Consider the following 25,164-nt stretch of genomic DNA (forward strand, 5'->3'; position numbering starts at 1 on the left):
CATTTGATTTTTCAAGGACCGAAGGATGAAGCCCAGAAGTCTCTGACTTCCATACCCAGTGCTAGAACATCACCTGATTGGGTCAAGCCCACCCAGGGGTAACCTCTGTTTGGCTTAGTTTATATCCAACTGATTAAGAACCTTAACGGGGGCTGGGGATTTAGCTCAGTGGTTCTGTGGCCTGCCTTGCAAGGACAAGGACCTGAGTTCGATTCCCAGTACAAAAAAAAAGAACCTTAACTGTATCTGCAAAACCCCTCATCTTTGCTATGTAACCTTGCATGACTGTAGGAGTGATAGCTTATTATATCCATAGTCCTTGGCCATACTCCAGGAGAGAGGCTTGTTCAGGGCATGTGCATGATGGGTGGGAATCTGGTGGCTATTTAGAGTTCTGAATACTACAAGTTGGTACTCTTATTATCCCTATTTTTTTTATTCATAACCTTGTTATTAATATTATTTCAATTGTACAAATTATGGGGTACAGTGTGATCATTTGATACATGTAGACAATGCAATGATCAAATCAGGGTAGTTAACAGTTTCATCTGAAACTTAAATGTAATAATTTTACATATTTATGGGGTACAATATGATATTTCAATACATATTGACACTGTGTATTGATCAAGTCAGGTAATTAATGTCTCTATCTCCTTAACATTAGTCTGTGCTTAGAGCCTTCAGGCTCCTCGCTTCTAGTCATTCATAAACTATGTAACAGGTTAGGGTGAACTGTAGTCACACCCCTTTTGTTTGTTACTGGGGATTGAATGCAAAACCACACACACGTTAGATAAGCACTCTGCCACTGAGCCACACTGTCAGTCTGACAAAATTAATTAGTTAATCCAGGTTATATGGGGAGTGGGTGGGTGGGACTGAGATTCAAATTCAAGTTTAAATTGGAAGTATCTGCTGATTTCTTCGAGGGGAAAAGGGCTCCGGTGCTCACAGACATGAGCTCTTTCCTCTCACTGACGAAAGAAAAGGCTCCTCTGCCAGACCTGAACTCCCAGAAGCCAGCCCAGCACCTTAGCCACTAAACAGTCTAGCTGCTCAGCAGGTGTTTGCTTGCTGCAGGCAACTTGTTACCTCTTTTCCTCTCATCCCTCCCACCTGGCCACCTCCAGGACCTGTTGAGCACATCTCACGCCAAGTGGAAGTTCAAAGACACCCATCTTGTACTACAAAGATTGTTTCCCAGACTGATTGGGGACTCAGTGCCCATTCACACCTTATTAAACACTCCATAGTTTCTTTCTATTACCAAAGCAATGAATATTCATTTTAGAATAGAAAATACCAATGAGAAAAGTCCTTGGTTTCAAAGATTGGTTTCAAGATGCGCACAGATACCAAAATCCATAGACACTCGAGTAGCTGGTAGCAAATGGGTAATATTTGCATATAACTAAATTTGCCTGTATACCTTTAATCATCTCTAGATTACTTATAACACCTCATTAAGGTAAATGCTATATAAAATAGTTGTTTTACTGTATTGTTTAAGGAACGCTGACTACCCAAAATATTAAAAATATTTTCCATCTGTGTTTTGGTGAAGCCATAGATGCAGATCCATACACATATAAATCCATATATTTTTAAGTTCCTATGCTGGGAATAGTGGCACATACCTGTAATGCTAGATATTAGGGAGACAGAGGTGGGAGGATCATAGGTTCCCAGCCAACCAGGGAAACTTAATGAGATCATGTCTCAAAATTTAAAAGATAAAATTAAAAAATAAAGGGCTGGGAATATAGCTGAGTGCTAGAGTACTTGTCTAGCAAGCACAAAGCCCTGGGTCTAATCCCCAGCTCGAGCCCCACAAAAATTGTTCTGAAGCTCCCAGGGCACTAGCACGTAGCCAGAGCCACTGTGTGCCTATCTGGCAGGCAGTGTAATCCAGCAGTTAGGAGCACACATGTTGGCAACACAGAACTTTCTGCTGATTTCTTATTCCTGCCATGTGACCCTGAAAGGTTGGTTGGCTTCTTTGTTTTTCAGCACTAAGTTTGAACCTGGGAAGTGTTCAACTATATTCCCAGTCTTTTAAAAATGTTTTTATTTTATTTTTTTTGGTACTGGGGATCAAACTCAGGACCTTGTGCTTGCGAGGCAGGTGCCAGAACACTGAGCTAAATGCCCGGCCCTTAAATGTTTTATTTTAAGACAGTGTCTCACTGAGTCACCCAGGCTGGCCTAGAACTTCCAATCCTCCTGCCTTGGGCTCCCAAGTAGCTGGGAATATGGACATGTGCCACTGTGCCCAGATGATGCTGGATAGTTTTCTAACATCTCTGTGCCTTGGTTTCCTTGTCTGTAACATAGAGATCAGTTGTACCTATGGAAAAAAAAAATAGGATAATGCATGGAAAGTGTTCAGAACAGGGCCTGATATTCAGTCAGTGTGATGTAATTCTTCACCATTAATGTTGTTTTGAGAAAAGGATCATATTTAATATATTAAAACTGTGATTCACATGTTATCTTTTCTTGCCAATTAACATCCAGCTACAACAATCATTTTTATTTTAGTTTTAGAGCAGTTTTAGGTTCACAGAAGAACTGAGAGGAAAGGTACAAACAGTTACTGTGTACCCCCTACCCCTATATCCCTCAGCCACTAGAGAGGTACATGGTACATGGATGAGCTAGCACTGACACATGTTATCACCACGGTCCATCATTCCCTGAGGTCTCTCTGGGTGCTATGCATTCTTTGGGTTTGGACAAATGTACAATGTCATGTATGTACATTACTGTGCCACACAGAGTGGCATCACTACCTAAAAATCCTCCTGCTCTGCCTGTTCTTCTGTCCATCCCACCTAACCTCTGGCAGCCACAGATCTTTTTACTGTCTCCATATTTTTGCCTTTCCCAGAATGTCATGTACTAGGAATCATACAGAATATAGTCTTTTCACATTAACCTCTCTTAATAATATGCATTTAAGTTTCCACCATGTCTTTATAGCACATTTCTTTTTTAGTGCTAAATAATATTCCACTGTCTGAATGCATCACAGTTTATCCATTTATCTACTAAAGATTTTCTTGGTTGCTTCCAAGCTTGGGAAATTACCAATAGAGCTGCTATGAACATCCATGTGTATAATTTTGTATGGCCATATCCTCAACAACTTAGAGTAAATTCCAAAGAGGATCACTGCTGGGTTGTGTGGTGAAGTACATGTTTATTTTTCTAAGAAACAGCTACATTGTGAAAATAGCTGTGCTATTTTGTCTTCCCACCAGCAATGAATGTGAGTTCGTGATCCACATCCTTCTCAGCCTTTGGTGTTGTCAGTGTTCTGGCTTTTAGCTACTCTTAATGGCCACAGTTTAAAATGGTCAAACCATTTTCTACATAATTATTTAAACAAGCCTTTAATGGGATCCAGGTATATTTTCATTCTTTATCTATTATAAATAATAATGTACCAAATGGTGTTGTCACTAGGTCTTTGGGCACATCCTTAATCCATGGTTTTCTTTATCATAGAATAGCTCTCTAGAAGTAAGATCACCAGGCCAAAGACCATGCGGTTCATCAGAAAAATCTTCATGGAACTGCACCGTCAGAATTGGGAGTCATTGTCTCTCTGATTTGTTTCCAGGTTGTCCTTCCCCAGGAGTGTGTGTTTGGTTCTGTCCCTTCCTCTCCTGCTCCAGCTCTAAAGGGTTCAATGTATCAACTTGAGCACTTAAGGAGTAAGCAAGGGGCATGGTGTTCCTGTAGAGGGCAGCTCTTCTCATCAAGCACCTGCCCTTGTCTTCCCCCTGCAGGTCAGAGGTAGACCACTGCGGCACCACAGGGTTCCTCCAGCCTCTATGGCACCAAGTCCTATGTACAAGTGGCTGGGACACACAACAGACAAACTGAGACCTGGAGGCAGGATCCTGCTTCTCTCTTGCTTTCTCCTCTTCTTCTCTTTCCACCTTATGTCTCTTTGTCTTCCTTTTTTATTGAACTTAGAAATGTTCTTAGAAATGATCCTGAGTTAAGTGTTCAGTGCACCTTAGAAACAAAGCACATACAACCTCTGCTCTCATAAAACCAGTGTAAGAGAAAGATAAAAAATACATGAATCCACAAATACAGCATGCAAAATTGTGATCAAATCACAAAGGGAAAGTTTGCATTACTGCAGGACAAGGCAATGGGGCAGCAACCTTCACCATGGATGTTGGGGAAGAGGCCCTTCACCTCCACATGAACAGGAAAGCCCAAGGAAGAGAGTGAGGGAAGGACATTCCAGATGGCTACCTCAGCACGTGCAAAGGCTCTGAGGTGAGAATAGAAAGGAGGCCATGCATCTGGTGTGCTCTAAGAAGGAGCTGGTAAATGAAGAGGGAGGTAGGAAGATCACCAGGGCCTTGAAGTTCTAAACACAAATCCATAAAGTTGATGGGTGCATAGCTCAGGGTTAAGGCCAAGGTCTGAGATCAGTTGGCATGAGGGAGAGTGGGCCAGGGACACCCCAGGCTGTGCCTACACCTCTGGTAATGTTTGCTGCTCAATTTATGAACAGAGAGTTTGCCTGTTAGGACAATGCCAGAGCCACAAAGTTGTTTTTATGGCTGAAAACATATGTGACCTGATTCACTTTTTGTTCTTTGGAAAATAAGACGTCAGTGATCTGTGAGCCACAAATACATGTGGCAACATGACTGAGTCTTGCAGGTATAAGATGAATGAAAGCAGGCAGTGCCAAAAGGTGATGTGATTGGTGAGCCTGTTCATAGGAAACCCAAGATCAGGTGAAGCTACCCTGTGATGAGAGAGATCTGACGGGAGCAGATGGGCACACAGAAGCATTATGGGAGCTGGGCTTTTGTTCTGGCAGGGCTGGGGTGTGTTAGACACACAGACATGTTCAGTTTGTAAAAATGCAATGTCTGGTCACTTTTTCTGTATGTCCGTGATATGACTGTAAAATGTCCACTACAACTAAACCTTGTTTCCCACAATATTACTATGTAATATTCCTGCCTAAAATGCTTAATAGAGACCTAACCTTGGAAAACAATTCAAAGTAAAGAACTCTTTGAAGTATCAACATTACAATAAAGAAGACTGGAGAACTGTTCTAAATGAAAAGCGGCTAAAGAAACACACCTAGGCACCATGCATGACCATAGTAGAAGGAAGTAGTTATAAAGACGTTAGGAGAAATTTGGATTTGAGCTGTGGGTTAGGCTGTACACCCGGTCAGTGTTGAACTTCCTAGGTGGGATGGCTGAGCTGTGGTTATGAGGAAGATACCTTTGTTGTAATGAAATGGGGCGATATCTCAAATGGCCCAACAACAGCAAAGGGGAGAGGCAGAGACAGAAAGGAATGAATGAGAATGACTGGGGGCCCAATGAAGTAAAATGTTAACAACTGGTGAATATAAGTGTTTTAGTTACTTTTCTCATTGCTGAGACAAAATACCCAACACCCAAAGTAAAAGGAGGAAAGACTTATTTAGCTCACAGTTTGTAGAAGTTTCAGTCCATAGTTGGCTGGCTCCAAGGCAGGGTGGCGTGGCACGGGGTGGGGGGTGGGGGCAGAGGAAAAACAGTTCATGGCAAGCAGAAGGCAGCAAAGCAGTGAAGTAGCAAAGCAGCAGCAGCAGCAGCAGCCTCCCTCTCTCTTTTATTCCTTCTAGGCTATCTGCCCTTTGGGTGGTGCCACCCACACCCAGGGTAGGCCCTTCCATTATGTACGCCCAGAGCTATGCCAAACCAATGAGTGGACTAATTTAGTAATCACACACCCTTAATCCTAACATCACACACTTAATCCCTGCATCACACACCCTATAGATCCAGCTACCTCTGAAAAGCCCCATCTATGACCATGTGAGGCTTTGGGGGGACATCTAGACACAAGCCATCACAGTAAGTGAACGCTATGTGAATATTCACAGAGTTGTGGAACTGAAAATGTTCAAACTAATTTGAGAAACAAGAAAATATAGACTATTTCCTATTTATTAAAACAACAGCTATCACTCACTGTGTTATGGCTATGTGTCCTTTGCTGTATTAAACACTTAATGTACATTATATATAATCTCATGAGCCACTTAGGTTTTATAAGTAATAAAAGTCCAGGCACACAGCTGAAGTGGACATTTATTGGCCCACATATTTGAACAATCCAGAGTAATAGGCTTTGGGTCAGACTTGATCACATAGGTGACTTGTTTTCTCTCCCTGTGTTTCTCAGCTCTGCCTTTCAGGGGTTGGTTTTGTTGTCAGGCATGTACTCTTCTCCTGCAAGACTTAGCTGTCTATCATTAGATAGCATTAGATGGTTATCAGAATCAAGCAAGTAGAGGGGAAATTCTCCAAAGGTAGGAGGGAAGGATGCTGGAAAGTCATCCACCCACAAATGGCTCCTAAATTAGTTTCAGGAACTCAGTGGTATGTGATTCTTCCAAGGTTTTACAACCAGAAAAGGACTTCTGGGATTTGATTTCCAGTCTGCCTGCCCCCAAAACTTGATATTGGCTCTTTTTTTTTTTTTTTTTTTAAATAACCACTTCTCTTATTTCAGAAAGTCTTAAAAACTAGCAGGAAAAAGAACACCTAACCTTTACCCTGGCACCCTCATTTCCATTCCTTTTCCACTTGCAGAGGTTTATTTTTCCTTCCTTCCTTCTCTTTACTTTCTCCTTCCTTCCCTCTGTTTCTCCCTCTCTTCCTGCCTCTCTCTCTCCCTTCTTTCCTTTCTTCCTTCCTTTATCCCATCTTTCTGGGCACCACTTCCTTATCAGCAGCCACATCTCAATCCTCAGGCCATTCCTAAGGGTGGACTCTACTACCTCAGGTTTGGCAGGAGAAAACTGAGGCTGAGAGGAGAAATGACTGACCCAGGCCACCCAGTCAGCCTGTGGCAGAGGTGGAAGCCAGGCCCCAGCCCTTGCCAGTCTGCTCCTCACAGCAAAAGGGGGTCTTTAAACAGTCATGGGCTGCCCTTCCCCCTCCACTGAGAGGAGGATTTCAGGAGGTTGATCCCCTGGGGGCTACAGGAACTTGAATCAAAGACTTCTCTGTTGTTAAAGAAATCCCTTGGCTTTCTTTCAGCCTGGGAGCTTTCTGTCAAGTGGTAGGATTTGGGCTAATAAAAACAAGTGTCATTTTACAGTGCTTTCTATAAATCTGTTCATTTCATTTAATAAAAATTTATGACTCCAATAATCTTGTTCCACACACCCTGGTCAGATTACTGCCCACTGGCCAGTAATCTGCAAACTTAAGATGCAGTTAGGTGTCCTGAGCCTGCACCAGGGGTTGTATTCTGAGGGATGGGAATGGCTCAGTAATGATTAATCCAAACTGCCTTGTACCTAATGCAAATCTGTTTGTGATGCAGGGTGTTGGGCTGGGAATCCTAGAAAGAGAAGGCACTGGAGGACACCAGGGTTTCTAGACTGCTGGTGAAACAAGTTGTTAACCAAACTAGACACCAACAGCCTGACCTTTCCTTCATGTACCTTTCTGCCTTTCCATGCTTGACATCTAAGAACAAATCAAAGATGCCTGAGCTCAGCTGCTGCTGAGGACACAGTTGAGGGTGTCTTGTGAAACCATGCTTTGTGCACATGTTGCTTGTGGGGTTGGAGACAGGAGGGCCAGGGGTGCTTTCAGCATCTTGTTTGTTCATGGTTCTCTCTGCAGAAATCTGAGCCTGTGGTTTTAACCAGTGGAGGCGTATTATCTCGAATGATCGCCAAAAAGTTGCAGCTCAAACACATTATCAGATATTCGTTTGGCTGCCTTGTTGTATAAAATCATATTGATTTTGTTCTGAAGCTCTTGAGCAGGCAAACACAGACAGTAGCATAAATATGACAATGTAAGTCAGGACCCCTGCCCTTGAGGCAGACTGCAGGGGTCCCAGCCACCTCAGCTCTCTCCAGTACAGGAATTCATTGAAGGGTTAAGTCATGTTAACTTAGTAGGGGCTGCTCCCAGGCCACCAGCATCCCTGGTTTGTCATTCATTACACAAGTAGGTGTGTTAGTCACCTCACCGCACACCAAGGCCTGCAGAGCTTCAGCCCCAGTGGCCTAGTTGAGGAAGGGGCATTTGTAAGTCCCGGGGGTGTCTACCCCAAACCCTGCCTTTACTTTGTGGAGAAAGAAGCAGGGGTTCTAGAAACACAGATGGCCCAAACAAGAAGAAAACTCTAGACTGCAAAATCCTTGTTCAAAGTGTGAGCTTCTGGTCAGCACCATCAGTACTGCAAGGGGATTTCCCACAAATGGCAGGCTCAGCCCCTTCTAGGAGGCCCAGCCATCCTGGTTAGCCAGGGCTGAAGGGTATCCTGGGATGAAAATTCGGGTCTCAAACAAGATCTGAGCCAGAATCGGCACTTCATGAGAACTCAGGGGGTTCTGTGCATGTGGAAATTTGAGTGGCAGGGGCCTAGTCCACACTGCTTCACTGTATATTTTGGAAACTGAGGCACAGAGCAATTCCCCAAATTATAGCACCTAGACCAGAGCCGGTTCTCATGAGGCTGGTTTCTGCCTGTCTTGCCGTCCCCTTCCTACTGTGCTTCTCCTACTTCAGAGTTTGCCAGGAGAACAGAGGGCTCCGAGTTCCCACCATGTCTCCAGGCAGGGCTGCTGGTCTTGAGGTCACTCTTATCACAGGACAAAGGACCTGTTTGAACCTGAAAGCTCCTGGAATTTTAGACAAGAACTGAATCAAATTTCCCCATAAGGTCAATATCGAACCTAACCATTGAATTTGATTCAGTTTTTGCCCAAAAAGGTTTGGAACCAGAATTGTGGAAAAATTAAGTTTGTGAACTGGGGTACCAGTGTATCAAGATTTACCTTCTTGAAAAAAAAAAAAAAGATTTACCTCCTTGGGGGCCGGGGATTTAGCTCAGTGGTTCTACTGCCTGCCTTGAAAGTGCAAGGACCTGAGTTCGATCCCTGGTACAAAAAAAAAAAAAAGAAAAAACCCAAAACAACCAAAACAAAAAAGATTTACCTTCTTGGGGCCAGACTTTACCTTCTACATGCACACATTTTTACTTTGTTCTTTGGGTAAAATGGTACTTTGGTGCTTTCCCCTACAGCAGCCCCAATTGTCCTTCAAGCCTTCTTTTCAGAGAGGTAACAGACTGTTAGCGTCCCTCTCTTAGGGAGGCAATTATCACACTCCAGTTGAAGTTTGCCTGGTCTAATAAATAGGGCCTTGTCACTTCCCTCGATAAGCTACCTCATTTAAAGCAACCTAATTTTGACTTGGCTTTTTTATTTTCAGCAAACACATCACACTGCTAACTCACTTAACCCTGTCAAATATGCCTCTCAAATTCCCAAGTCTCTCTCACACACAGTACTACTGAGCAAATTCCCCACTGATTTGTAGTTAATTTTCTTAGTCCAGATCCCTGACTTTCATCTACCCTTGATATAATTTTCTTTCTAGTTGGCCCAGTGTTTCTGCCTGTTGGGGTAATTTTGGTTTAAAGTCTTCTACCTTGTGAATTACTCATCTATCCCAGCTGGCCTGACCTCAGCCCAGCCTCAGGGACTCAGCAAGCGCCTACTGGAAGCTTGGGATTAGCATGAGGGGATAATGAGTGGCGTGTGGTCTGGTTGTAAAGTGAGGGTGGCCGCCAGGGTGATGAGGTAAGAGCAAGCCCAGGCCAAGGCCCTGAGGCTCCATCTGAGTGAGCTGCACCCAGGGAGTCCCCGGATCTCCACATTAACGTGGCTGGGGAGCATGGCAGCAGTGTGGGCACAGGACTTACTCGGTGGTCTGACTGAATGTGGCTAGTGGACCCATCCCTGTGGTTGATATTAGGAGCCACAGTAGGGTCTGCAGGCGGTGAGGACAGGGAGGTGGCCCAGGACTCAGGGACAAGGAGCTGGGAAGAGAGAAGTGCAGGGTTGGACTGGGCCCTGGAGACCCGCAGAGTAGGAATGGGGAGTGGCTGGGGACAGGGAAGGGATCTGCCACCAGACTCCACCCCACTCCTGCCTTGCATAGGAAAATTCCACGGCCTCTTGTTACTGTGCCCCCAAAGATGTGGCCCTGGGTTCACCATCAGTGGCCTGCATAGGGTTCCAACTTCATCCTCTCTTTATAGGAAGAGAAGAGCATTTGACAAATTGCCCCAAACCCTGGTCTCTCAAGGACTATGACTTTGCCTATCCCTGATGCCAAAAAAGGTCTCTACAGTCCCCATTGGATCCTTAGCACCTCAGTGCTTGGATATTTGCTTCCTGAGGCTGGATTCAGTGCAGTACTCTGCCAGTTACAAGCCCTGGCTCTCAGGGCAGTTTCTTCTCTGACCTTGTCTCTGTAAGAGGGAGCAGAATTTTCCTCTCCCCCAGCTGCAGTGGGCAGCTTCGATGTACCATGAGTCACTGAGCCCCTACTGTACACTACTTTCTGGGCTGTGCTCCATAATGAGGCCTGGGATACAGCAGGAGGCAAGCAGATGGGGAGGCCTGCCCAGAGCAAGGGCTAACTGTGTTGGAGGCAGTCAGCAAACAAAATACATGAGTAGATTAGATCGTGAAAGGGGTCATAGAGAAAAAAATAAAACAGGACAGGGAGTTTGGAGTACAGAGTGGCATCTTAGGGAGGCCAGAGAAGGTGACATATGAGCAAAGACTTGAAGGAGGTGAGAGAGGGAGCCATAAGGATATTTGTGAAAGATCCTTCCAGGTACCAGGACAGCCAGTGGAAAGGCCCTGTGGCAGGGGCAGGCCTTGAGGCCAGGGCTCATTTTAAAAGTGATGTGGCACATGCTATATGATTAAATCACTCAATATTATTGTGATTATCCTTAATAGGGTTGGTCCTGGTAAGGTCATAGAATTTCACATGTGGCTGTTAGGATATGATTCAGGAATTGCATCCATCTAGATTTGAATTCCAACTCTGTAATTCTCAAGCTATGTTCATGGCCAAGCCACTCAAGCCTTCTGCACTCCCCACAGTGCTGAGAGCAATGAGGCCTGCTTTTCCAGTTCGTTCTGGGGATCAAATGCACAGAAGTGTGGCATTGACCCTAAAGTACGAGATTCCAGAAAGCTGCTGTGAGCTCAGTACCACTCTCCCCTTTTACAGGGCGGGAAGCCACACCCCAGTCCTGCACCCCACATGGGGATCTAGGAGGCCAGAGCACAGTGAACTCTCCCACCCTGGGCCACCCCATGCTAAATAGCCCAGTTCAGTTGTTTCTTTTTAAAGATGAACCAGCAGCTATTGGTTTGAAGAGATCACCAAGTTTTCTCACAAGTTAGGTAATCAAGGTTGTTTATTTTGCACCCTCAGGAAGGGAATTTGGAATTTATCTGAAAGGCAGGAGAGGGCCCTATGCTGACAGAGGTTTCTGGCTCTGGGTTGCCTACTTGCCTCTGTACCTTGCTCTTCCTGCATGTTGTTCTTGGCCAGAGCAGGCTCAGCACGAAAGGGTGTAGTTTTCATGGGAAGACACATCAGTGTGGGCAGGGCTGCCCTCTCTGGACTCATGCTCCACTTTCCCCACTGAGTTGAGGGGTGTTCCGTGAGGACGGCGTGTGCCGGTGAGCAGCCCTTGGCAGTGCTGAGTGGGTCAAGCATCCCTGTGGTGTGGCAGATGGGGGGACTGGCTGTGCAGTACAGGTAACCCAGAAGCCACCCTTCCCTCTTCGTTTTTTCTGGGATGTTTATACCAAGAATATACAACCTCAGGGACTGCCCTGCTCCTCAACGCCACCACCCACGTCTTGGCATCACCAAGGGCATCCTGCTGTGCTATCTGAACACAAGCATCTCCAAATCAGGACACCTGGGCTGAAATGCCAGCCCCACCACTGAGAAGCTGGGTAATCTTAACCAATGGCCTAGGCTCCCTGCTTCAGTCTCCTCACCTGTAAAATGGTGACAATATCTCTGACCATTTGTGAAGACTGTTTGACAGTGTCTAGCAAAGAATACATGTTGATAGGGACCACCTCTAAGGCGATACTGCCTAGTTCCTTCATTTGCTGGATGGGAAAACCAAGGCCCAGAGGGAGGGTTCTGTTTAGTGATACACAGCTGGCAAGAAGTCAAGCTGTGTTCCTTGGTCTCCAGGGTTCTGAATACCAGTGTGGGTAGAGACTAACGTGGTGACAGAGGGTCCCCATGCCTGGTAACTCCACTGATGCAGACACAGGGAAAACACCAGCTGGTAGAATTTTAATCGAAGGTGCAGGCAGAACAGGGAGTTCCTGAAGAAAGGTGATGTCCACGCCTTGCCAGCTCTTGGCATCCCCTGGGCCTGGAGGAAGGCCTGTCTGATGGTGTTAGCTTGTGCTTCTCAGCTGCCTTTGGGAAATGCCACAAAACACAGGAGGGGCTCCTGAGCAAGAGGGGGCAGGAGAATGAGATGGCAGGGTTGCCTGGAACTCAGCCTTGTTGCTGCAGCCTTCTTCACATCCGGGGGCTTCCACCCAGTCATTCCACTTCTGCTGACTTGATGGAGGAGAAGAGCAAGCCCACTCAGAAGTCCCTTCATCTGATGGGGGAGCAGGTGCGCACATGGGAATTTTTAGTGAACAACAAAGGGCTGCAGGGGCTGAGAAGCAGTGACAGCAGCTGCCCCTATCCTCTGAGGTGTCTTCCTGGAGGAGTTGGAGGCTGAGCAACCTGAGAGCTCAGTGGGATTTGGGGCAAGGGTGGGGAGGGCAGTGACTTACTGAATAGCAGCTCTGTGCACACCACACATTGGATGCAGTGGTGCATGTCCAGTGTCAGGCACAAGGCCAGGGTGATAGGGAACAGGGGAAGGGGATGTTACCAGAACCTCTGCAGTAAGTCCTAGTCTCCTGCGAGCCAAGGTGAATTACAGGAAAGGTAGAAAAATGAGACTGAGAAGAAGCTGAGCTTTGGGTCTGATCAGTGCTGCTCTGGGCAGCAAAGACGAAAGCCCGCAGTTTACTGCACCTTTTATTCAGTACATCAGGAGAAACAGATGTAACAAATGAATATGTAGATTTCAGTACTTCACATTGGGATAAACAAGGTGTAACAAAAGACTGGGGGGGGGGCAGCGGAAATCTAAGAACAATGAGGAACTATGCAGATGAAGATTTGGTTCCTCCCAGGGTGTCTCCCACAGGTGTGGTCTTGTCCTGGAGCTTTACAGCATCACGGGATCATTGAGATCTCAGTTGTGACCCGAGGCCAAAATGGAATTATGTCTTGGAATGCCATAGCTGGCCGGTAGGTAGAAGAACTAGGCCTAATCAAATGATTTTTCCCTAGAATTATGTAGCATTGCTCCCAACACAGGGTGGTGATGTTTCTCCTTCACTGGAAAATTCACTGCCCTCCTCTTCTACTTGCTGCTTTCTGCCACTCCAAGTTTCTGCTTTTAGAAGCTGTTATGATGGGTGCAGAGGGAGAGGGAATGTCTGACCCTCAAAGCCCATGACACATTCATCTGAGTCAGCCCTGCATAGCCATAGCTTCCAATCCACAGATTCAGCAAACCATGACTAGAAATATGTGAAACAAAAGATTACATCTGTGTTGAACATACACAAACATTTCTCTGCCACGATTATCCAAGCAGTGCAGTCTGACAACTTTGCTGGTGTCTACGCTGTGCTCAGTGAGTAGAGATTATGTGAAGGACAGAGCAGGTGTGCACAGGTTCTATGCAGATACTGTACTAAGGCATTTAGTAAGGAACTTGAGTATCCTTGGACTTTAGTATCTGCTGGGGGTCCTAGAAATTCCTCCAGATTCCTAAAGACAACTGCAGATGTCCTTGGGGACCCAATCTGTGAAGACCAGACAGAGCTGCCAGGGCACTGTGCACAGCAGGAAAGCTCAGAGCAGCTGGGCAGGGCCTCTCCCTGTGACTTTGAAAAGCAAAAAGCAAGTCCTTCAGCTTTTCTGACCTTTTCTTCCTTTTTCCATGAAATGGCCCTTCAAGCAGCTATCAGAAGTCCCTTCTATCCTGAAGAATCTGGCTCTAGGTTTTTCTGACAATGAGGACAGAAGCACAGCCTAGGCAGTGTGAACCGGGAAGGCTTCTCTACCAGCTGGCATTGAATGAAGCCCTGATGAATAAGAAAGAGTTAGGCGAAGGAAAGAATGAAGAGACAGAGTTCAGCCTGTGCAAAGGGCCTGTGGCCATAGCTCACAAGCCAGTTGAGGTCAGTACAGCAGAGGTAGGTATGGGCCAGCCCTGTATGGTTCTGTTCTTTATTCCAGTACAAAAGGAAGTTTCATGGGGGCTTGCAGCAGAGGACCTAGGGAGCAAGGGTATAGGTAATTGAGACCAATTTGCATTATCAGAAGATCAGATGGTATTGGGTTGTGGTGGGCAGGGGACCATGAGGAGCTGCCACAGCTTCTAGGCAGGAGGTACTGGTGGCTCCAATGAGGGCAGCAGCAGCGACCAGTGACCCAGTGACAGGAGTGAAGAGTGGCTGGATGTGTGTATGACTTGTATATGGGATGGGAGGTATCCCAGTATGCCTGCCCCTGGTCCTGTTTTAGGTGTCTGGGTAGTTGCTCATGCCTCTTCCTGACACCAGAATTTGTATGCAGAAAGAGTATACCCAGTGGCTGCCTCTGTTTCCTGTTTCCCTCTAGGGTCCCTGGCAGGTTAAATGCCTTTGGTCATGTGTTTCCAGCAATCTTTTATCATTGCTCTGACTTCTGAGAACAGCAAATTAAAAATATGCTCCACAGACCCAGGTCCGAGCCTCACACATGTTTTGGTGAATAGGATTAGTCCCTAAGACACAGAAAAGCTGGCAGGGCCACAACAGGGCGAGGGAGAGATTTAACCTGCAGAAAAGCTGAGTCCCATGACCATGGAGCCTAGCAGAGGTGCCCTGGGGTGACGCCTGGTTGTTTCTGGAGACACATCTTCCTGAAAAGGAGCTGCGACCTTCATGAGTGAGTAGTTTGCCTGCCTTGTTCTTGGGTGCCAGGCACAAGGGACTTTGTTGTGGGGAGAGGATTTATGGGGTACAGTTCTCCTTCAGGACCCCAGAAGCTGCAGTGTTGTTAAAGATAATTCAAGTCCCTGGAGCTGCTGACCCCACAGTGTGGGGGCCCAAGGGGCTTCCTGGAAGTGGGAGATGTGATTGCACCCTTCCAGAAAGGTGACTGAGGCACAGGGTGAAAGAAAACAGGGTATTGGCTCCAAAATTAGATAGTACTGGTTTCCAGTCCCCGCTGGAATCCCCTATATTCCCAGGCTCTGTGACCCCACTCACCTTCCCTGGACATGTGTGAAATGGAGGCTGGCATTCCTGAACCCCCAAGGTAGCTGGGGACTACCACCAAACCCTCTTGTGAGATGCTGGCCATCTGGCCTGGCCCATGGGCTCTGGGAGAGTAGGTACCTTTGTAAAACAGTATCAGTGATGGCAGTCAATCAGTAACGTCCTTCCATAGTCAGGGCAGTAAATGTACAAAGAAGGAATGGACCTGATCCTGTCTGAAAGAGCCAGTCTGCACTCCCCCAGGGCCAGCTCTGTTCCAGGAAAACACCAGAAGGGGGTCCTAGCCAAGTCCCTACCAGGTGCAGCATGGCTGTGATGCCTTCTGTCCTCACTGAATCTGCCCTCCCCTCATCCAGCCCATGGGGCTTTTGCCAGCTGCACTGCCTTAGTGCCTCCCCGCAGGTTGTTGGAGTTGTCTCGATGGGACTGCAGAGAACCAAAGACTGCCTGGGCTTGATGTCCTCTTGAAGGTGGGGGCCCTGAGGCAGTGACTGGTGGGTATGGCTCCTTGGTCTGGACAAGTCTGAGGGGTGGCTTACAGTCTACCTGGATCCCCACACAGCAGGCTGGAGCCACCCTCAGAGAGTTCTGCTTTAGGTACCATGGAAGCTGCTCCCATTCTTCCTCCCTCTGCCCTGCTTTCCCCTCTGCCTGCCTGGTCTCCTCTGGAGCATACCTACTATAAACCACTGCCAAAGGAATCCTCACCTTAGTGCCTGCAGGAATTGCCACACTTTCCCTATTTTCCAGATGTGGGAACTGAGGCTGGGGACATTTCAGCTACTTTCTCAGTGGGTGAACAGTCCTCTGCCCTGGGCATTGGACTCAGAGCCCCGGGGTTCCCACAGCAGAGAAAGTTGTTGATTTCCAAAGGAGGCCATTGGACAGGCAGAGATATCACGTTCAGGCCTGAGGTGAGTGGTGGTGCTGAGTAGCCCACAAAAATAGGTGGGTGTTTTCTGATGGATACAGCAAGAATGCCATTCTGGGAGAGGGGACAGCACATGCAATGGCCCAAGAGTGAGAGACTCTGCTTGTGAGAGAGACATAGGCCCCTCTTCTGTCACAATTGTCTCTCACCACCTGATTCACTTCCATGCTTCTACCCCAAGCCCCTCCAACTAACTGGTCTCCAAGAAGAAGCAGCCAAAGTTGCTTTTTAAGAATGAGGGTGGGGGAGACCACATCACCTAGGGCCGGAGGGGGAGGGGGCGGGGGTGGGCAAGCATGAGGCGGAGCTAGGGGGTGGTCTGGCGCTAAAACTGGACTCTGGAGGAAGAATCCTGTGGAAGAACTGGACTGAGAACGATGTGGGTGAATGCAAGGAGTCTGAAGCGTGCTGCTGGAAACACAGTGTTCTGGGCACATCATCCACCCCTTCTCTGACTATGGCCACCACAACCTGCACTTACATGCTGTCAGCCACTGTGACTTTGATTCCAGGTGAGGGCACCCTCCTTGGACAAACCATGGCAGAGTTCAGACTCTCCTTGTATCTCCCTCTTAGCCTTTGGTTTCCCTCTTCAGCTTTGGCCTGGTACTGCTAGCCCAGCCCCAGCCTGGAAGCCTTGGTGTGCTCCTTTAGGAAGTCTTTAGCAAGGGGGAAGTCTTTTGGTGGCCTAATCAAGCCCACTGTCCCTTTGGCTTCTCTCTCTGGACCCCTGGAGAATTGTGAGGGAGCCAGGCTGAGAGTTCCATGTGTGGCAGGCTGAAGGACTGCTCAGAGAAGGCAAACAACAGCAGCTCTTGGGACTCAAGCTCAACCTGCTCCCGAGATGTAGGCTCAACCTGCTTCAGCATCATCCAGAACCCTTGCTTTCCACTCATCCCAGTGGAAGACTGTGTGGAGCCATTCTGGTATGGCTGGCACAAAAGCTACAGGCCTGTCTCTGTGACAGTGATCTACCATCCCATTCACCATGAGTGTGGGACAGATGACCTAAATGAGGAAGAGGAGGAAGAAGAAAGCAAATCTTCTATCCCAACCCAGGTGGGACCCATTGTTATGCCCACTGACCCAGGCAAGGGCGCAGTCCCTGGTGCCTCTGACTCAGCAGCACCCATCACCATCTGGCGCTGTGAGAGCCCCGCAGGGAAGAGCCAGGGCAATAAGGTGATCAGGAAGGTAAAGAAGAAAAAGGAAAATGAGAAAAAAAAGAGGAGGAAATGACAGAAGAGAAGGCAAAGCTGAAGAAAAAAGCCAAGAAGGGCAAGTTGACAAAGAAGAAAAGTCCGGTGAAATCAGAGTCTTCACCTACAGATTTGAGCCAATCATTAAGCCCAAGAGAGTTGGCCTGGATGTCAGAGTACAGCCCAGAAAGCTGAGAACTGGAGAGTGAAGACAGTTACTATAACAGGAGGCAGAAGGAGCCCTCCAGTGAGGATATCATGAGTCATCATCGCCCAGAAAGAGAGAAGAGCACTACTCAGGCCAAGAAGAATGGGACAAAGACCTCTTCACAAGCCAAGAAGGTGACCAAGAGGAAATCTCCCCCAGTGTTGAACCTGAATCTCAGTTGAGGGCAGGGTGAAGAATAAATGGTATCAAACCTATAGCTGAAAAAAAAAGAAGAAAATAAATCTGAGCACATCTCCTTGAGCTTGCTGAAGAAGAGGACGGGGGAAGTGATGCTCTTTAGATGGGGGCCACATTTAGGTGCTGGAGAGGAAAGTGGGCAGGGAGTGAAGCAAGCTGGAAGTCAGAGCCAGGCTGTCTGCACCAGGTTCAGATCCCAGGGGAGAGCGAGAAGCAGGGGGAGGGAACGGAGAAGGGAAGAACAGAGGTCAGCTGCACCTGTTGGTGCTGAATGAGGTCTGGTCCATAACTTGAGTGTTTCCATTGTTGGGCACTGTTGTTCTCAACCTCTGAGCAGGCTCTGTTTTATCAGGAATTTGTATTTTTCCTGCTAGTTCTAGTACACAGGAAAGCTGCAGTCCTGTGCTCTCCTAGATTTTTAAACAAGGTGGGTCCTGAGAGGCCCATGGTGACAGTGCCTAGAATGGGGACAGCATCCAGAGTCATGTGGGAGTGTCCTCCTGGAGTGTTTGCAGCATCTCTGTCAGCCTCCCTTGGGAGTCATTAAAATGCAGATTCCCTGGTCCTGGGCCTTGGGAATCTCCTGGGAATCTTGATGCTGAATTTTTTATCTGTTTCCCAAGAGCTTTAATACACTGAGGACCACTTCTTTATAGTGATATCCTCCCAAACATAGTGCACCACAGGGTTCCCAGTACTTATTCTACCACATGGCGCCAGAACCTTCTACCCTACATGACACATGGTAAACATATGAGGGAAGGAGCAGAGCCCACGAATAGGTTCCCACCTGGGACCCTTCTTTTAGGACCTACCTCTTGCAGGTGACCTTGCCAACTGTACCTGCTTCTCACTCCTGCCCTCTTCTGTATTATTTTTTCCAAATGTGTCTACCTGATGCTCAGTTTTCCACAGCCTGGAATATTCCATGAATGGCACTATGGTGGCTAAGGTAGTTTCAACTTGGGGATCCACCCTAGGGATCAGCAGCACACACTTGTATGCATGTCCACATGGGTCTAGCCCCTTGCCTCTCCCTCTCTGGCACTCTTCCCCTGCTCTGCTTCCTGATCACCATGAGTGAAGCAGCTTTGCTCTGTCACACCCTCTCTGACATGATGTTCCTGCTTTGGAGCTGTCAACCCTCGAATGAAAACCTCTGAAACTTGTCCTATAAGTCGTGGGTGTTGGGTATTGTGTCCCAGCAGTGAAAAGCTAATATAGGCATTTTATCATCTCTTTCTGAGTCAATCAAAAATTGTTCTAATGTCTATCAAGACTGCCATGTGTCAGGTTCTGGCAGAGTGTTGCGTTATAAGATGAATACTGCTGTGCCCTAGAGAAGTCTAGTATAGGACAGTGGGGGGTAAGGGGTGGAGAGGGGAGAGACCAAAATGAAAATACTCTAGCATTGATAAATGGAGTCAGGCTACTACCAGGGTTTAAATCTAGATCCACCTCAGCATCTGTGAGAACTTGGGCAGTATACTTGCTCCTAGCATGACAAAGGAATGGAACTTTGATTTTATTTTTCTTTAATTAAGGTTAAATGGACACTTGTAGTTGGCAGCTCCTGTATTGGACAGTACAGGTCTATATGCTAAAAATAGTGAGAAGCCAAGTAGAGGGGTTAGCAAGGGCAACCCTACAAGATCCCTGTCATCTCTGGCTGCTGTGTGGAGAACAGACTAGGGAGGGAACGAGAGGATGCAGGTGATAGGTCTCACCTCCATCCGCCCACCTCCAGAGTTCCAAATCTGGTTACCATATGCTGAAATGGGAAGAATTGGCACAAAATTGGCATGCTGCAAGGGATCTCTTCACTCATTCAGGAATCCAGTATGTGCCAGATATTGTTCTAGCCACTAGAGAAACAGATAATAAACAAACAAGCAAAGCATATTTATTATGTGTTTCATGATGATATGAGCTATGGAGACAGACATGTGAAGGAGAAGGACGGGGAGTGACAAAGGAGAGGGTGGCAGTCAGGACAGACAGGAAGAGCCTCCCTGAAAGGTGATTTTTGATCAAAGCCTGGAAGGGGGAAGGAGACCCAAGCAGATGGGATAATGGAAGAAGAGTGTGATGGGGATAGTAGAATGGCAATACGGATGAGGCCACTACAAGTGCTTGGCTTTCTTGTTTGTTTGTTTCTATGCTTGGACAGGTTCTTGCTGTGTAGTTCAGGCTGGCCTTGAAATCACTATGTATCCCAGGCTGGCCTTGAACTCACACTGATCTTTGCTTTCTTTCTGAAGGCCATTAAGAATCAGTGGAGGCTCTGAGTCAGGGAGTCATGAGACATAACTTGGGCACAAACGGTAAGACCAGTGATACCATAGTCAGGACACAGATGAGAGTGGTGGAGAAGATAGTAGGTATAAGAGGAGAAGATCAGATTCTGGGTTCTTTCTTAAAGGTGGATTGGAGATGGAAGAAGAATCAAGGACAACTCTAAGGCTTGGAGTTTATTAAACTAGAATGATGCAGTGGTCATTAACAAAAATGAAGATGACGACCTAAAAAGAGGAGGTATGGAGGAATATCAGTTTGATTTAGGAGATATTAAGCTTGAGATGCCTGTTTGAAATCTACAGGGAAAAAAATAAATAAAAATGGGGCCAGGGATTTAGCTCAGTGGTTTGGCCACCTGCCTCGCAACCTCAAGGTCCTGAGTTCAATCTCCAGTATCAAAAAATAAAAAAATAAATGAAATCTACAGGGAAATGTTGAGTAGGTAAGTAGATACAGTGGTCAAGAGAAGATACAATTAGGGAATAAGAGTTTTTGGTGTAGAAAAAGTATTTAAAGTTTTGGGATGGGACAAGACTATCCAGGTAGTGAATGCAAATAGAGCAGAGGACCAAGAACCCTGGAAGATTATCTGACTCTCTCTCTCTCTCTCTCTCTCTGTCTCTCCCTCTCTCTCTCTCTGTCTCTGTCTCTATCTCTCTCTCTCTCCCTCTCTCCCTCCCTCCCCCTCTTCCTCTCTACCTCTCCCTCCTTCCATCTTTAGTTTTTGTTCTTACCATCAAATACCTTTATTGTCTCTCACTCCACCTGGCTACCAGTAACTTCTGAGCTTACCTCTCATCAACTTTGGTTTTTCCTGTTTTTTTCAGTGCTAGGATGGAATCCAGGCCCTCCTAGGAAGGCACTCTACACTGAACTATACCTCCAGCCTCCAGTCACCAGTTTTTGTTACAAGAAGAGAAAAAGTATCTTTCTTAATTCAGATTCTGTGATCTCAAGGAAGGAATGTGATTGGTTTAGTGTGGGTCAGGTGCCTTATCCTGAACCAGTCAGCTTTCCCCAGGGATGGGACTATACTACATTTACCTGTGGCTCCCTTGGTAACCATGCAGACAGAGTAGTGAGGCACTGTTCTTAAATTGGCTGGATTCACTGAGAAGAAACAACAAGCATCCTGTGGGATTTCCGGGCACAGATTTCAGGGCACACAGATGATATCTTGTTCCTGAGGAAGAACTGGCCAGCTATTCATGGGCCTTAAAGTGCTGACACGAATAGGGACTGGTTTCATCCCTGCAATTTTTTTGTTGATTTCCTTTCCAATTTGGAGATAAGACTGCTTTCAGCCTTCTCCTCTCAACTTAAATTTCCAAGTGCTCACAAGCACATCATCTCCCCCTTCATCATCATGTTGGTGATGCTTTCCCATGTTGACATCTTTTCAGGATGGCATCATGTATAAAAGTACAGGGGGACCTGAATGCTGAAGCTGAAGACCACTGTGAAATCCATGACCCTTCATTCATCCCCTTACCTCGTCCACATGTCTACCTTCCTTTCCCCCGTGAAGACTGACTTGTGCCTTCTCTGGACTTCACCCCTGCGGTTTTATTTCATTACCTGCCAACTCTTTTGCTCATCACCATCATATTTTTTCCTCTCTCTTAGGTCTATTCAGGCTTCCTCAACAGAATGAAAAAAAATCTTTCATGTTCCATCCTCTCCCTGGCTTCCCAGCTGGATTTCCTAATGGTAACTCTGCATCTGCTGCTCACTCCCTGCCCTGGCCTACTCTAAAACCATGCAAGCTCACTCCCCACTGGGGACAGCTCAAGGGACATCTTCACATCCAACTTCCCGCTTCCACACAGCAGTCCATACGACATGGTAGGGATACTCACCCTTTCCTTTATAGACCCTGCTTCTTAGCTTCTGTGATGGCAAGTTTTGAACCTGAATGTTTGAAGAAAAGAGAAAAGAAAAGCTTTCCCTTCTTGAGTTTTTTCAGGGCAAGGGGGCTGCCACATCACCTTTATCCCCATTGCTCCACTAGGTGCTGATGCTGTACTGCTTTATTGAATCACAGCATCCTAGCATTTTCTGTACAGTCCACCAGCCACTCACCTGGCAATTCATCTCATCCCACTGTGCCCATCTCTGATGCTTTGTGTGTGCAAGGCACTGTGTGCTTTGTGTTATTGTGTAACACTCCACATGTTGTCTCTTCATGCTGAATCAGGTTCCAGTGGGAGTAGGAGCGTAGGCAGAGGTGCCTCCCTTGATTTTGAGTTGTCCAAGCTCTAAGCAGAATATCTCACACACGAGGTGCTCAGTAACACATAATGATGGATGTACTTGTTGTTGATTTTGCTCCAGCCCATCCTTTATTCTGCTGTCAGAAAAATCTTTCTCCAGGATTGCTCTCATTATGCAACTTGCTTGGCTTCCTTGATTTAGTCAGCAAGTGGTATTGAGTGTCTGCTGGGTAGGAGGAACTAGGCAAGGACTCTGTGATGAAGAAGGAATAAGTGAAGAAAGAGCAGAGAGGCCCCATCCTGTAAGAGCTTGGAAGAACTGCCATGCTCAAGAAGTGCTCACAAGCGGGAGGCATGCATAGGATTAATGAAGTAGAAGAGTGGCAAACACCATAGGGAGTCAGACAAGCAGGGGTGTCCAGCATCGAGGCTAACTTTGGCTGGCCAAGGACTTCAGCTGGGTGTCAAGGGTGAGAAGTTGGGACAAGACAGAGTGAAATGAATGGGTTTCGGGCCAGGAGTGCCTGAAAAGCAAAGTGATTCAAATGGTGGCATTATTGTTTCAGCATTTGTATCCCCTTGATTTCCCCAGGGCAATGTGAGAAAGCTTGACACCAGTCTGATCTGCAGAAACCTAGTGGTCTTTATAGATCTCAGTGTCCTCTAACAGGCAGTTTGTCTAATTTATAAGTGAAGACTCCATAGACAGTGAAACCAGCATCTCCGTACTCCCTGCTTCCTTTCACTGAGACAGTTGAATCCAGGGAGGCAGAGGTGGGCTTTGTATGTTGTCTCTAGAGAATGATATCTACTGGTACTCTGTGTCACCCATGACAGACAATGCAGGCTGCCCTCTGTGTCTGCAGCTTCTGCACCTACAGATTCAGACAACTGTGGACAGAAAATATTTGAAAAAGAAAATCAAAACAAAACTGCAACTGTACCGAACATGCATAGGCCTTGTTCTTATTATTCCCTAAATAACCTGATGTAACAACTATGCATACAGCTTTTACATTCGACATTCTAAGTAATCTAAATATAAAGTATATGGGTAAAATGTGCTTAAGATCTAGGCAAATACTGTACCATTTTATAATGTCATTTTATAATGCATCCTCAAACAGTTTTAGATTTTTGGGATCCATACAAATCATGGAAGCAATCACCCATGAATACAAAGAGATAGCTCTGTCTGCAACCAGCAGGCTCCATGTGTCAACATCTTTGCAATGGACATCTTGCCCAGGGTCAAGTGGGTGCTCCCAGGCTCAGTGGGAACATGTCAAAGGTACTGTGAGCACCACAGTGTCATAAACATGGGCAGGCTGATGCCTCCTTGTCTTTCTCTTGGCCATTCTAGTCACATAAGAAGACTTAAAAATGTTTGAGGACCAAGGGAAACCTAGACTGTTACTAACTGGAACTAGCCAAAGTTGAAGAAGAAATGAGGCCCGTTGAGGGTGTGTGAATAGTTTTCCCAGGCATCATCTGGGTCAGTGTTAGGGAGGGCAGTGCAAACCCTGTTCTCAGACTTTGTGCCTGGGACCTGGCTCACCTCGACCCTTTTTCCCTTTTTTGTGACTTTTTCATGTCTTGGTGTAATTTCAAATTGCAAGAATAGTACAAAGAACTCTTGTCTACTTTAACCAGAAACACTAATTACTTGCATTTCCTTATGTGCTTTCTCTCTGTGTATGCACGTGTTTGTTTCTGTACATCTTCCAAATCAGTTCAAACTTCCTTATGTTTCATTCCTAAATGCCTCAGCACATGCTTCCAAAGAACAAAGTCATTCTCCTGCATAAATCCAGAGTAGGTATCACACTGGAAATTTAACCTCAATCTACATCAGTGGTGGCAAACCTATGGCACACATGCTACAGCAGGCATGCAGAGCCCTGTCTGTCAGGACACGAGCCAAGTCACCCCAGCAGCCAAATGTCAGATATTAGGTTTAATTGCAGTGTTGGCACTTTGCAACATATAAGTGGGTTTTGGGTTGTAGTTTGGACACTCAGTCTCTAAAAGGTTTGCCATCACCAGTCTAAATAATATGGCTTAATCCACTGTACATACTCACATTTCATTGTCTCAGAAATGTCCTTTGAAGCTTCTCACCTTGGCTTTATTTTGAGCAAACACACACACTTTTTATTTTTAACTTGGAAATAATTTCAAGCTCCAGAATAGTTGCAAGAATACTAAAAAACACCTGTGTGTTTTTCCTAGATTCACATGCAGTTGCATTTTAGTTCATGTTTTACTATATATATGTTATTTCTTTCCATCTGTATCTGTCCCTCTGTTCATCTATCTGACTACCATCTATTATCTACCTACCTATCCTCTATTTATCCACATGCGTACTATTTTTTCTTAAATCATATAAGAGTAACTTGCATTCAACATAGGCCTTTAACCCTAAATATGTCTGTGTTTATTTCTTAGAGGGGCATTCTATGTGTGTATTTGTGGCATGCTCTGTCATCATTATGCTGCTGGTGGGGGTACATGTAAGCACCTCCTTAACTTCCTGGCATAAAAGACAGCCCTAGTTCATTGTAAACCTAACCTGCCCCAGTCCTGCTATGAGTCATTCCTGCCAGGATCACTGGCTCCTTCTGGAGGTAAATGATATTAGAAAGTGAGGCCTGGGCACCAGGTGGGTGCTTACCTTCCTAAGCCTTTTCAATGCATGGAGAGAGGCAGGAAGCACTCGGCTCAGGACTTGTGGGCACACATTGCTCCCCTAGCTTATGATATTATTGATTATTCTCTGACATCGTATGAATAGAGCACCCAGTCCACCATGGCAAGTCCTCAGCACACTGAGTTGTGGGCATTATTTTATGCTGCACTTC

General features: G+C 46.3%; 1 protein-coding gene and 1 pseudogene across 3 annotated transcripts in view; both read left to right on the forward strand.

The window, feature by feature from the left end:
• Atp2b2 (ATPase plasma membrane Ca2+ transporting 2) overlaps nt 1–25,164 on the forward strand; it is a 355,181-nt gene that overhangs the window by 30,882 nt on the left and 299,135 nt on the right. Inside the window, exon 1 of one of the 2 annotated variants that reach the window (XM_087217060.1) lies at nt 21,914–21,932. The exons of the other annotated variant lie outside the window; for it this stretch is intronic. The gene's annotated coding sequence lies outside the window, so the exon portion shown is untranslated. Of the gene's footprint in view, nt 1–21,913; nt 21,933–25,164 lie in introns of those variants that run through there. 2 annotated transcript variants of the gene reach the window in all.
• On the forward strand, nt 854–21,707 carry LOC147830514 (protein PROCA1-like; annotated as a pseudogene). Its single transcript, XR_015453455.1, has one exon. The product of XR_015453455.1 is annotated as a protein PROCA1-like (transcript).

This window comes from Heterocephalus glaber, unplaced genomic scaffold (assembly GCF_053883595.1).
Source record: "Heterocephalus glaber isolate CG9 unplaced genomic scaffold, H.glaber_assembly_v1.0 deba00000122, whole genome shotgun sequence".
Classification (NCBI taxonomy): Eukaryota; Metazoa; Chordata; class Mammalia; order Rodentia; family Bathyergidae; genus Heterocephalus; species Heterocephalus glaber.